Genomic DNA, 14,869 nt, shown 5'->3' on the forward strand with positions numbered 1-14,869 from the left:
TCCAATAGCGAAAGGCCCAGATGGGGTCATCGTCCTTGTGACTCTTGCAAACCCTTGACCTTGCCCCTCTGACCCACGGGTCTGGTCCGGCGGGAGTCTGGCGTCGGGACGCCGTTTTAATCAATAGCGAGGAGGGCATGTAATAAAACACGGGCTCCCAAGGGAGGACCCCAAACTAACCAGCAGTGTCCTGAATGGCCAGACTTCCTGTCAATCAAACACTTTAGACCATAACGGTATCATTCGTTTTACAAGCTTGTTTATTAGTATGAGCAGTGATAGAAATGTGATTTACCAGAGTAGAACACTTTCCTGCTGGGAATAAACCTGATGGGTTTTTTATTCCTCCTACTGTCTAATCTTCAATTTGTTTTTTTGTTTTTGTGTATCACATTTTTTACAACTTAAAAAAAACATAAGCAAGGGAAGATTTGATGATCAAATTGAAGTAATTTTCCCTCAAAGACTTAAGGAAACGGTTGTTCGTGATTCTGAGCTGAAACAGTTATGACCATTTATTTATTCATGATTCTATTGTTGTCTGTTTGTGCATTTACATAAAAGTAGTGCACTGAATATAGTGCTGAAGTTTTCAAATTCATTTTGGTGTAACCAAAAGCTGTTTTCACACATGCACCCCTGCAAAAAAAAATTCAAGACAGGCTGCTACTGAAATCTTCCTCAGAGGCTTATTATTCACATATGGACCTCACACAAGAAGTTTTCCCTGTCAGATATCTGGGACTGGGGGGGTCTCAAGTGACCAAGACACGATGTAAAAAAGACTGCTGAAACCCGAGACAGCAGAGGAAGCGACTGAGTCTGACCCTACAACCGTTTTTGCCTTTAAATCAAAACTTTGTGTTATTAGATGTAAGGAGCGAAGAAGAACATACTGATGAGCAGAAAGAGTATCCAGCTGCTTCATTCGATCACAATGGTTTATTTGTCATGATACATTCTATGCATCGCGTCACAAGCACTGTTTACATCTTTCAACCAAGGACTAGTCTTCCTCATAGCAACAACAACCTCAGACACGATGCCAAATCAATGTAATGTTCAACATGCATCTTCTCTCGTTCGCATCTGGGAAGCCAGAAAATACGATGCTGCTGCTTTTATATGTTTTATTGTTCAATTCAAATTAACGCTGGTAAGGAACATGAATTTAGAAGCAGAAACTATGCCCTCGTGTACACTTCTCAGATGCACGAGTGGTTCTACACATGGAGTTGTGTTCAGGGATTCACTAACAGACTGAAACTGTATGCTTGGCTTAGAATGGCAAATCACAGCAGACTACTTTTCTCTCCTGCATGCTCCCTACTCCTATCAAAGAACTGTTTCTAGGCAGATTTATTTTCACACGGCCAGTCTTTCTCTCTCTGTTCTGTCTTTTTTTCACCAAAGAAGCAGTTCAGCCATTGCTCTTCTCCTGATCAAACCCGGGGCCCAACCTTCCAACCCGTCCCTCTTTTTTGTCTCTCCGACCATCTCTCCATTCGTCCCTCTTTTATCTCTCTCTCATCCAGGTCTCTGGTGGGAGCAGAGGGGTGACAGGCGTGCGTCTGCCTGGCCTCGCTGTCTGCCTTTCTAATGAGTCTGAAACACAGGGGGTCAGCCTATTATGGAGATGAGGTGATTCAGGCAGGGCCAAGAGGTGAAAGACCTCACTAATAGGGACCCTCTCTGTACCTCCATCCCTCCTTCCCATCTCTCCTTTCCTCTTCTCTCCTCTCCTTTCTTTCCTCCATCTTTAAGTTAATTCTGTCCTGCAAGGTCTGATGAAGGGTCTCATATGCTAAAGAGGAGCCGTGGTTCGTCCTTCTCCCCCCCCCCCCCCCCCGTCTCTTCTTCTTCTTCTTTATCTTTTGATCCTTGAGGTTGTTTGAAGTTTCTCTCCCTTCTCCGACGCTGGGTTCAATCATCTCTCTCGGCCCAGGGCCACCTCTGTTTGTCTGCTCAGCCTCTGTGGGGTCTCTTTGTAGCTCGGCCCTGTGTTGGAGCCCACTACTGCTTCCTCCAGTAAAGCAGGGTGTGTGTGTGTGTGTGTGTGTGTGTGTGTGTGTGTGTGTGTCTGCATGTATATATTTGTGTTTGTGTGAGCTGAATTTCTTCACCCTCTCTTCAATTACATGCAGCCCTCCCCTCACCTCCACTGTGGCTGAGACGCAGTCCACCGGGTCGGCTTTGAAATGCAGCCAGAGCTGTGCCACACGAGGACGAAAGAAGACGGGGGAAATAGTGTTTTAAACGATGTTTGAAGCACACACGTACACATATAGCGGAGCAGTCTTTGTATCAGCTGTAAGTTTCTTGATACACATTCCTCCCCTCCCTTTCTCCTCTCCCTCTCCAATCGCTGCAATCTCGTTTATTTCTCCCAGGTGGTAAGTCGGTGAATTAACCCTGGGTAAATACGAACCTGTGACTGCTTAATATGCAGTTGTAGCTTTGATGAACCCGTTGGGGTGGCGTTCAATAGCGTGGTTGCTATTCGAATCAGCGGGGTCACCCTCATTGGGTATCGGCTCATTAAAACGTTTTTTGTTTTTTTTAAAAAGGCTCCGAAAGCCGCCTCGTTAGCGCTTTCTTCTACATTTGATCTTCCGAGGTCCCGCAGATTTATTCTATTTTACTGTTTGCCAGTCAAAAGCTGGCCAGGTGCCTCTGGTTGCTAGGTCAAATGGAATGATTAAACAGGAAGCGATTCATTGGTCAGATCAGGTGATATGCAGATTAGAGGCGTCTCGCTGTGCCAATGTGTGGCAAAGAGAAAACTCCAGCTCCACACGCCAGGAATATTCCGAGATGGTTGTTGCTAGGAGAAATTTTGGGGAGGGGTGGGGGGGGTTCGGGGATCTGTGGGCTGTAAGAAATACACCTGTACCTCTTTCATCCTGCTTTGTGAAGAACTTACTTGCGTTTTTGTTTTTTTTTGGTTGATTTGGTATTCCTGAATATTTCCAATAAAAACCCTGAGCTCACACAGGCTTCAAGACGACTGCACATGATCAGTATTTGAGATTATAAATAATTAATAACAGTGGCAAAAAAGGATGTTAGCACTTCTGAGGCCATTCAAGTGTCAAATCAAATCACACGCGCCTCGGCTAGTTCAAATATTTGAGGCAATTTATTGAAATTTTATTAATAAAATGCTCCAGGCTCCTGTAATTATCTGATTGCGACTGCCTGAGGTTCCTGCCTCGGAGGGATATTTAATGTCGTAGCTGAACTCACAGTGAGAGGTGGTCCCGATGATTAGCCCCTGTTAGCGTCAGGTCTCATCCACTCCTCTGTGTTATCCCTTAGCATTAGTCTAATGGCCCAGGAAACACAGATAATGACTCTCAGCACAGATTAGCATCTGCCACTGCTGCTACTTCTGCTGCTAGACACCACAGATACACACACACACACACACACACACACACACACACACACACACACACACACACACACACAAGTACACACAGATTGTTCATGGGGACACTGCAGTAGACAGACTATGCATTAGCAAATAATCACATGTACACGCAATTACAGACACAAAAGGAGTCTGTAGAGCAAATTAAATGCATGGTTTAGCAGGCATGTTTCCTGCTTCGTCTTCCTTTGTTCTTTTGTTAGTGCTCCTGAACTTCTGCACATCAGTCAGCACTCAAATAACCTCTCATGTCAAGCAAAAGTAGATCTACAGAGGGCTTCAAGTGTGCCTTAAATGGTAGATCAACGGTAGAAAAACCAACAAAAGACAGAAAAATAAACATTTGGATTTTGTAGTAGAACATACAGAAACCCTAAACTACCTCCAACACGATGGCCACTGGCTGAGCTCCTTCTGTTAAAGTGAGAAAAAAAGTTCACAAGCAGAAAACTAAAAATGTAGCATGTGGTTGTGTGTGTGTGTGTTTTTTCTCCTCTGTGTGTGTGTGTGCACGCTTAGAGGAGGCCCAAGGCTTCTTCTGTGATGTGTTGTCTGAAGAGAGTCTTGTGTGGAATGCAATGCAAATTAGTGTGTGTGTGTGTGTGTGTGTGTGTGTGTGTGTGTGTGTGTGTGTGTGTGTGTGTGTGTGTGTGTGTGTGTGTGAGTGTGTGTCTGTTTGTCCGTGTCCGTGTGTGTGTGTGTGTGTGTGTGTGTGTGTTTGTCTGTGTATGTGTCCGTGTCCGTGTGTGTGTGTCTGTGTGTGTGTCTGTGTGTGTGTGTGTGTGTGTGTGTGTGTGTGTGTGTGTGTGTGTGTGTGTGTGTCTGTGTGTGTGTGTGTGTGTCTGTGTGTGTGTTTGTCTGTGTGTGTGTGTGTGTGTGTGTGTGTGTGTGTGTGTGTGTGTGTGTGTGTGTGTCTGTGTCTGTGTGTGTGTGTGTGTGTGTGTGTGTGTGTGTGTCTGTGTGTGTGTGTCTGTGTGTGTGTGTGTGTGTGTGTGTGTCTGTGTGTGTCTGTGTGTGTGTGTGTGTGTGTGTGTGTGTGTGTGTGTGTCTGTGTGTGTGTGTGTGTGTCTGTGTGTGTGTTTGTCTGTGTGTGTGTGTGTGTGTGTGTGTGTGTGTGTGTGTGTGTGTGTGTGTGTGTGTGTGTCTGTTTGTCCGTGTGTGTGTGTGTGTGTGTGTGTGTGTGTGTGTGTGTGTGTGTGTGTGTGTGTGTGTGTGTGTGTGTGTTCCTAAGCACTTCTCTGCCTCTGTGTATGCATGAATGTTTACAGCCGTGCGGGTGAATATCATGTCTGCTTTGTGCATGTATGCATGAACTGGCCCCTGGGTGCATGTGTGGTAAGCCCTCCTGCAGGGCCGTGGAGTGGGTCGGAGGGAGGAGGCCCTTTTCTGTGCCGTCTGAAGTCTAGCCGTCTATAAAGAGGCCTCTTCACGTGCAGCTTGCTGGTGATAGATGGTCACTTATGCTGCACCTGACATCCAATCTGGCATCAGCGATTATAAAGCCCTCACTTCTTGATGTGTCCCTCTGTAGCCATCCCACCCCCTCTGCTCAAACACAGAAATCCCATTTTGTGTCACAGGCCGATGAAATGAGGTTGTGTCTGGGAGTGTGTGTGTGTGTGTGTGTGTGTGTGTGTGTGTGTGTGTGTGTGTGTGTGTGTGTGTGTGTGTGTGTGTGTGTGTGTGTGTGTGTGTGTGTGTGTGTACTTTTTGGTGTGTCTGGTGGGTTTTTTTTATGATTGGAGGTTGTCTGTATATGTCAGAGTGGACAACAGGCCTCTGAGTTAAAACATTTTTCACATTTTTTTTCTTAAATAATGGGTGCAATATTTCATTTATAAAGTTTAAACTGTGAAAAATAATGGATCTGATAGATCTGACACCTGATTTTCCCAAAACTGAGGCAGTACTAGTAAAAACAGTACTAACCCCACGTATGGACGTTATATCATTTTATTCGTTTTCCTGGCTCAGAGAAAGTTTGTCGGAGAACTTTATGAATTTGGTGCTTTGACAGTCTGCTTACATTACATGTTCTGCTACCACTGCACTGTTGTTGTTTTTATATTGTGATGTAATGAATAACCTGAACTCTGTTTACCCACGGTTGCCATAGTAACTCACTGCAAAAACGACTATAAAGCTTCACATCTCTGCTTAGGTTTTAGAGCGAAGACAGGATTTCCGTTAGGGATGTAACACTTCCTGCAAAGCAATTAAAAATTGATACGAACATGGGCAATTTAAGTCGATGAGACAAAAAGATGATTGTGAAAGCTGCTCTTGGCTGCTCTTGTTCTACGCCAGAAGCCAAAGAAGAGAGGCGTACAGACATGGCGGAAGCAATTAAAGACTCGTCAGTGGCTAAAGCACCGTTTTGTTTTAAAGCAGAGGTGGTGAAACAAAGTGAGCATACAATGAATAAGATAAAAACAGTGAGCAAATATTTCGACTGACTGATGAACTACACAACATGATGTAGCACAGGAAACAGAGCCATACATTGAGAAGCTCTCAGGAACCCCCCCAAGAAATATTAATAAAATATGCTGGGAAGCTGATTTAAAAACAAAACTATGTGCAAGAGCCCCGGATATATCTGTCCTGTCCTGTCCTGTCCTGTCCTGTCCTGTCCTGTCCTGTCCTGGCCTGGCCTGGCTCGCAGCCTCGTGATCACCTACTGTCCCTCTGTGTGTCTGAACCTGCCGCTGTGATCAAGACATGATCAAGACACGTGCACACACTGGGTTGGCATTCACCAGGGAACTGTAAGCGCAGCATGGAGACTCCTTTGAGACAACTACACAGAAATATGTTCTGGCTGTGTGTGTGTGTGTGTGTGTGTGTGTGTGTGTGTGTGTGTGTGTGTGTGTGTGTGTGTGTGTGTGTGTGTGTGTGTGTGTGTGTGTGTGTTCGGTGTATGTGTTTGATATGGTGCCTTTGTATGTGAGAATTTGAAGCGTGTATCCTCTGTGTGTTTTGGTGTTCGCCCCATGCAACACCATTCTGCCTGGATCCTGAGGGAGACCGGTGCCCCTTTTAATAAGCCACTACTCACAGAGAACAAATGGCTTCAGCATGAGCCATTATAGATGAACACCAGTTCAAACCCCCACAGCCTGGCACTGGTCCCTTTGAGCAGTCATGTATGACTCTATAGAGCTGTGTATGTGAGACTGTACAGCACATACAGTAGCACTTACAGTGGGTCACCTCCTCTCCTCACCTGTATCTTTAAATAAGATTCTCCGCTAAAGACAATTAGTAGGATCAAATGACTGTATGATTTCAAATAGTCACCTGTAAAGATAAAAACTAAAATGGACTTGAGCTTGTATAGCTCTTCCAGTCTTCTGACTACTCCCCGTGCTTTTACACCACATGTCACCCCTCCACAGTCACACACTGATGGCAGAGGTTGCTATGTAAAGTGTCCGTCAGTATTAACTAATCCATACACATTCACACACCTCAGACGAAGTCACACACCGTTGAAGCCTAACCTAATGTTAATTCAATCAGGAGAGACTTAATTGAGAATGAACAATTATTTATTTACAATAAATGTGCAACAATTTAATTTTGAATGTGCAAAGTCTTTGGGGGATTAGACTCCATCGTGACGACTTCCCACTCGGAAGGTAATGAAGCCGACAGCAGGCTAGGAGACCCCCCTATGGAGTCTAGACACTGGTGGTGGTGAAGAGGAATGGAGGCTACGATGAGCCTGAATCTGGACTCTGCTGAGCTGGAATGGAGGTGACTGGGGCGGTGGTGGGTTGCAGCGGTTGCCCTGAAAAGACAGAATGACTGCGGAAGAGAGAGAACTGTTTTAGCATTTTGCCGCAGCAGGATGATTGGTTGAGAGAGGTTGTGCCCGAATCTGGTTGGTTAATTACTTAAAGAATAAACGCCCATTATCAGCTGATCACCAGAGAAGGGAGACAGAGGAAGTAGTAGGGGGAGTGGTTTAGGTTGAAGTGAAAGGATGAATGAATGAGTGGAAGAATATAACCAGTCTTCCTGTCTGAACTTACGCTGACCTCCATGTGTCTTGCCCATGGACTCATCAGACATGTGGCTACAGGACCTGGGGATCGAACCCCCGACCTTTCGGTCAAGAGACAACAGACTTTATCAATGAGCCACAGCCGCCCAGTCAATTACCCTTTTCACACATACGGATTTAGGCAATGTGTGAGCGCAAGCAGCCGCCTTTTTCGCGCAGACCCCTAGTATTTTCTCCGCAGAAAATCCGAGTGAGCTGATGTCTGAACGCGGCAGCATATACTCCGGAGATTTCAATTTCAGCCAATGGAAAGAGAGTGACGTTTATATACAGTGACTGTCTAAAGTGTCTGCACGCGACCACTACGATCCCCGTGCACGTAATTAAACGGCTGCATTCTGTTTTCTGTTCGTCAGTATGTTGTTCTCCTCTCTTTTGTGGATGTTGTCATTCCATTTTGATTACACATAGCATTGATATAAAGGCAAATATTCTCATTATAACGTTGTGTAGCGGTCTCTGTTGCTACTTTTTACGTCACGTCTTACCTCAGGAAATCCCCCGAGCCCCCTCCCCTCTGACAGGGAAAGTCCCCCGCTGTGAGGAGCATATGTGAACGGCTAGTTCGGGAGAATCTCCGGAGAAGTCCTCCTGTAAATACCTAGATATTATCCGGAGTGCATATGTGAAAACGGCTAATGGCACACAATCAACTATTACTCCATTAGGGGTCATTGTTTACCTTTCAGGCTCACAGTATTACTTTTATCAAGCTGTTTTCAATTTTAAAAAAGCTCCTATGAACCCACTGTGCGCTGCCAGCTCAGCACTGAATGGTTGAAAATGAAGTAACTAGCTGGTCAATAGTGGTTACCAACTAACAAGCAAAATCTTTGTCTAAGGCGATGGTGATCACCTAAACAGAGCATATAAAATCATACCTAAGCATAAGCATAAAAATATGTATAAAATCATAAACTGGACTCAAAGCTTTACAATCTCCAAGGAATACGACACCCTTAAAAACACAGTACGTAAACTCCTCCACCAGGGGGCTCTCGATCACAACAATAACACAAGATGATGTCGAGGCTAGCGGGGAATCATGGGAGTTCTCTCTGCCAAATTTGTAATGAATTTAGATATTTTAATGCAAACATTGTCGTAACATTCTACATATACATCATATATATCATGAGACCCATAATCTGCCTCTGGTATCCCTCCATGTCAGATTTTCCTCAGCGGGGTCCTGATCAGAGCAAACCAGAAACAGACGTATCCAGCACAATACTCTACAAGCTCCAAAAGATGTCCAACCCCAAAGACGACGTGATTGCTAATGGAAGGACTTAATATCCCTTCAGCGGAAATATAAAAACTGCTTTCAAAATACCAGCTCCTCGCTTTCTCCATTAAAGAAACCTCTCTTCCTCTCTTTCCTATTTCATGTGGTATTTCAGACCCACTTCAGAAAATTGCCAAAAGACAGAAAGCCTAGATATTGTATGCTTAAGCAGCTAGCGATAATGATGCTGCATTGAGTCACTAATGGATTTTCAAAATAGCTCCTGTCTGCAGAGACACAGTTTGACCCCTCTTTGGTTTGCTCTTTATCACCAGAGGAAGGAAACAGCGAACATGTGTGGTCATTTCAGCAGAACCACTACACCAACTTAAACATGTCATTAGAGTGACTTTTAAAACATCTACATTTTGAATCTGATCTGAGAATATTGCTCAATTGATTAAATCTTTTGAGGTGAGTGTGAACAGTTGACTTTATTTTCTGTTAACTGAGGGCGCTGCTTGGATCACGTGCTCCACTTACAGAGGCTGCAGTCCTCAAGTAGACGGCCCTGCTTCAAATCCAACCTGTTGCTTCTTTACCGGATGTCATTCCCTACTCATTCTCCCTGATATCTGAGTCTATCCACTGTCCTGTCTCTCTGATAAAGTCACATCTGTTACCTTTGTGTTACTGTAAAGTGTAAAAGATTAAGCCAGCTCCTGCAGCCACATCTCCGATGTGTCCTTGGGCAATATACTTAAGCCCAAGTTGCTCCCTCTGCTTAACAGTAAAAAACAGTATTTCAGACATGTTTTCTATTTGAATATCTCTGTGGCGTGTTAATGTGTATGAATGGGATTACTTACTGCTGATGGTCACTTTACATAGCATCCTCTGCCATCAGTGTGGGTATGAGTGTGATTGGGTAGGTGTGACCTTCGCTGTAAGGTTAGTCCATTTACCATTTTACCAAACATAAATGGAGGCACTATTGGTCCTAACTAAACTCAGGTCTGAACACAGAAATACACAAATGTGCAAAATTAACATAGAAAGTGTGATCAGTGATGCACATTAAAGGTACGATTATGAAATCTGTATTTTTCAGCAGATTCAGGTGTTATTTTTGATTTAGTTTGGCAGCAGCAGACATCTGTTTTTTTTTTTTTAATTGCTCTGGAAAAACACACTTTACACTGCCTGTCCATTACCAAACAGCAAACAGACACAGTGAGAAACTATCTGGTGAACATAGTTGAGCCTGTAGCAGCTATAAAGAGACAGGTATAACCCTCAGAGGACAGTACAGAAGAGTGAACAGAAGGTGAATACTGGGCTAACATTCAACTAGTGTCACTAACAGATGTGTAAGTAAACATGCTTAAGCCAAGACATTTGCCGTATTAAGTGAAAAGGATTAAAGAAAGGATTTTCTAGTCACATTTCCTTAAACCCTAAAGTGGCCTGAATAATCTGTCACTGCAGTTCTTGTCCAAAGATAGCTGTTGTTCATTTCATTACATTTTCTCGTTTTAAGCGACATAACATTGTGGCAAGTTCTGAAAGTGTTTATCTCATCGTCTTCGTCTCAAGAGTCTGCAGGAGTTGTGAGGATCTTTTAAGACATTGAAAGACTATAAAACACACAGCACGTATGGATACATGATGTCCTGATGTACGTGAAGGGCGCTGGGACAATAGCTCTGATTAATGAAAGTGGATGCTGACAGTGAAGAGCTTACAAGGATTCCAGCTAAATGCACGCTCTTCTTCTATCACTAAGCACTATGTCTGCCTTGTGAATGTCCTAAGAGCTGTGTTTACCGGACTACAAGCATCCTTGTAATGAGCATTAAAGGGGATTTGGCAAGTGAGCTGTAGAGTCTTTTGATGAGTTGTATATCTGAATTCTGTAAATTGTGTGTTTTTAATTCCCTTTTTAATGCATAGCACTGAACAAAGTGAACTTAAGATGCATCGATTCTGACAAAACAGGTAAATCACTTTAATTCTGCACCCCAAAAACAGGAGACATTCAATCTTATAATTTTGTTCCATAGTGTTGTAGTACTCAAGGTCGGTCTTGGTCTCAGGACCAGTCTTGAAACCTCTTTTTGAAGGTCTTGGTATCGTCTCGAAATCAAAAGGATTTTTACTCGGTCTTGCCTCGATCTCAGACTGGGTGGACTCCAGACTTGAAATCAAGACCGGTCAGCACTGCTAATTTTCTTCATAATTACTGTGATAAGACGCAAAAAGTATACGTTTGATTCCCCCCCGCCCCCCCGGTATGGCCGTAACCTTCACGGTGTTCCAGTCTAAATGAGTGACACGCCCACTAAAGACAAAAGATGAGGATTTTTCATTGATATTTATGGTCTTAGTCTTGTCTCTCGGTCTCATCCTGCCTTGGGCTTGGTCTTGACTCAGCCTCGATCCCTAAATGTCTTGGTCTTGTCTTGGTCTTGTCTTGGTCTTGGAGCACTCTGGTCTCGGGTATGTCTTGGTCTCGGTTAGTGTGGTCTTTCCTACAACAGTACTGTTCCAAACTCACTTTAAATCTTATACGTTGCAAACACTTACCGCACACATCCGTCAGTACTGTTTAAATAAAATAAAAACGACTCATCACGTTGGACTTTTTTGTGTGCTGTCACATGATGATGAGTGAAATGAGAAACGTATGATTTAGTTATTTAATGTCACACAGCGTGTTGTGTTTGTTCCCCGTGGACGATTCCTGCCTTCTCTAATTAAAGCTTTGCTTATAATTGGTGTCACAAGTGCTGCAAACACTCTTTGTTTATGTGAGTAATCAGGGGACGAGGTATTCAGTGAATCACTCCTCAGAACATCATAATGCACATGGGAGACATTTCTGTTTTCACTGGTGAGAACCATGTCATTATAAATGTGACAGTCGTGTACAGCATGTCACAGTTTGTTTACTGTGTGTCTCTGCAAATACTGGAATCATCATTTATTTATTTTTTTAAATCTTAGCATTCATTAGCATTAATTATCTGTTTAAATTAGTGCAAACTGAATAAAGGTTCAACCAATAGTAGAACTCAGCTCAGTCTGTAGGGACTTGGGTTGGGAACCGGAGGGTCGCCGGTTCAAGTCCCGGTGCGGACCACATTATGGAAGTTGGTTTGGTAGCTGGAGAGATGCCAGGTCACTTCCCGAGCACTGCTGAGGTGACCTTGAGCAAGGCACTGAACCCCCAACTGCTCTGGTGCGTTCTATGCTTAGCCACTCAAACATCTCTCCACCAGGAGCATGTCCACAGGTGTTTGTGCATGCGTGTGATTCGGGTCTATGTGTGTGAGAAGCATGTCCCTAAAAATAACAGAATGTAAAACCCAAGTGTTATCTTGAGACACTTTACAAAAAGCAGGTAAAAGACCTTACTTATTGCTATGTTACAAAGATCCGGCCTATCCATCATGAGCACTTTAGCAAAGCAGCAAAAGTTACAGTGGTAAGAAAAAACTGCTTTATTAAAAGGCAGAAATCTTGTTGTTCTGGCAGGCCGCCAACCCACGATCCGGTGGGGAGGGGGTAGGGGTGGGGTGGGGGTTGTTCTGGCAGGCCGTCAACCGACGATCTTGAGGAGCCTAGGAGAGCTCAAGAGCGCCCATATGTTGCATATTAATTTGTTTCATTTACAGAGGAACTTTCTCAAAGACTAAAATTAGCATCTTAAACTTATTTTTCTGACCTATGCAAGAGACATTAGCCTCTTCCTGTAGCAGACTACACAACAGCTGTTTGATGATTGTTGAGTAAACATCCTTGTGAAAATCAACTTAAACTAATAAGTGGTTTAAAAAAGTGTAAGGATTGCATTGGTATAGCCCAAACACATTCTCAGGGACTGAAATTCATTAGACACAAAGGAGGTTTAGATACCTTGCCAAGGTATGTTTTCAGCCTTTTGTTCAGACTTGTTAATCAGACTCAGAACTCAGAAACACAGAACACTTCTTTTCACTGTGCAGAATGGAAACAGCCTAACAAGTCGTCTCTTCACATTTTATTCAAGACAGACGACGCTCACTGAAAACCAGCTTCATAACCAGCTCGGCTCCTGTCCAGTGATTGTTATAGGAATGACAAAAAAAAACACTCAGTGTGGGTGAGGACAGTGAACACTAAATGCCCCTTAAAGATTTCATCATCCCAGCACCTCAGCGATGTAAACAAACCTAAACACACACACACACACACAGAAACGCACACTACACACACTTGTTCCATATTTTCACTTTCTCTATCTCTTGAGACCACACACCAATTTCAGGCCATCACAGCGGTGATAAAAAGACACCAAGCGCAGGAAGGGAGTCTTCCTAATGCGCTCTCCCCACAGCAGGGTGCACCGTCTTCCTGCACGCCTCCACTACCTGCCAGCCCCCCCCCCCCCCCCCCCCCCAACCACCCCCCACCCCCCACCCCTTGCCATCCCTCCGTTTCTCTTCCCCTTAGGCCCGGCTAGATACATCCCCACTAATTGGATTAGCCGTGACAGTAATGCACTACTGGGTCCCAGTAACACAAACACACACTAATAAATTGCACGGGAGAGAATTAGCGCTTTCACTATCATTTACCAGATTAAAGGAGATTATGAGTGGCAGAATTAAGTAAGTGTGAGAGCCCCTTGACGAGAGGAGGAGAAGGTGTGTGACCTTGGAGCTGGGGACCATGCCTGGACAGTCACACGCGGTAATTAGCCCGCAGACTCCAGGAAGTAGCACAGCAGCAGCAGACAGGCTAATAATAGTGTCATTGCTATTAATAATGAGAGTGATAACGGCGCTCGTAATTATGACAGTCATAATCATAATGATGTAAATCATGTTCGGAGTTAGCACTTTAATCGTTGTGTGTGTGTGTTTGGAATAACACGAAGGTGATGGATTAATTTGAGGGTGTGTTTATGATTTAATGTCATTAGGGCCCTGTGTGTATCCACTGGATTATCATTTTTTGTTACACTGCTTTGTTATGTGAGAGTTATCGTCATCTGTCTTGGCATTGTTTGGCGAGCTCCCTGTTGCTCCTATTTGATTAAAAAAGAGGCTTCCCCCCCCCCCCCCCCCCCCCCTTTTTAACACTGTCTTCATAACATGGAGAATTACAAAGCCAGGGGAGAATTAACACACATCGATAGAACGTCCATGCTTCAGCAGCCCCTGTGGCACCTGTAACCCTCATTTCCCGCTGAGGTTAGACCGCACCACATAATTTTGTTCACATCCACCTAATTTTTACTGGTGCCGGCCGACCTTTTCCCAGCGCCTCTCCTCCTTGCTTCCCCTTGACCTTTTGCTGGTCGCCGTGTCTGCCTTGTCCTTTTGTTTCGCCTCGAGGTAATATCTCACATTGGTGCCAGGTGATTTATTTACTGCCTTCCTTAGCACCAGGCGCACACACGCGCACACACACACGCAGAAACACACATCACAAGTGCAGTTTTTTTTTTTTTTTTTTTTTGCTTCTTTCAGTCGGTCTATCTCCAGTGGATTTCCTCAAAGGCACGCAGACACTCTTCTAGAAGTGAAAAAAAGAAGCATTGGCTCAAGTTCCTCGCATTCATATTTCTCCACTGAATAAGCTGCCAAGGAAGTCCCACTTCTTCTGTGGAGTGCCATAATCCTGCAGTAAAAATGTGAGGTGATGGGAATTTTTTACAATTGTTAGGATTTTATGTGGAACGACCCACTAAATAAGTCACTCCTCCAATTTCACCTTCTTCAACTCTATTTCTCCCTTTAATCTGGTGACTCAAGCCTCTGTTTTGACTCACTGTCAGTCAGCCTAAGTAGCGTATGATTGAGGTTTATTACAGCAGATTTGGGAACCACTGTTCGTATTTGCCGGAGGCTCTTTCTCTGCTGCTCCGTGTTGAGCTGAATTCATTACCAGGCACTCGCTCGGTGCGTTGCTGCTGTAGGTGGCAGCAACTCTCATCCATGCCGCTTCTGCTCTGCCAAAGCTGAAGTTTGCCTCAGGGGTGCACAGTTCAATTCAAGACTTTCTTTGCTTTGATTTCTGAGAGCAGATTTGTTCTGCTGTTGACCCAGACCTGCTGTGCTCACAACCAGAAATATCTCATATTAAATATCAA

This window comes from Labrus mixtus, chromosome 2 (genome assembly GCF_963584025.1).
Source record: "Labrus mixtus chromosome 2, fLabMix1.1, whole genome shotgun sequence".
NCBI lineage: Eukaryota > Metazoa > Chordata > Actinopteri > Labriformes > Labridae > Labrus > Labrus mixtus.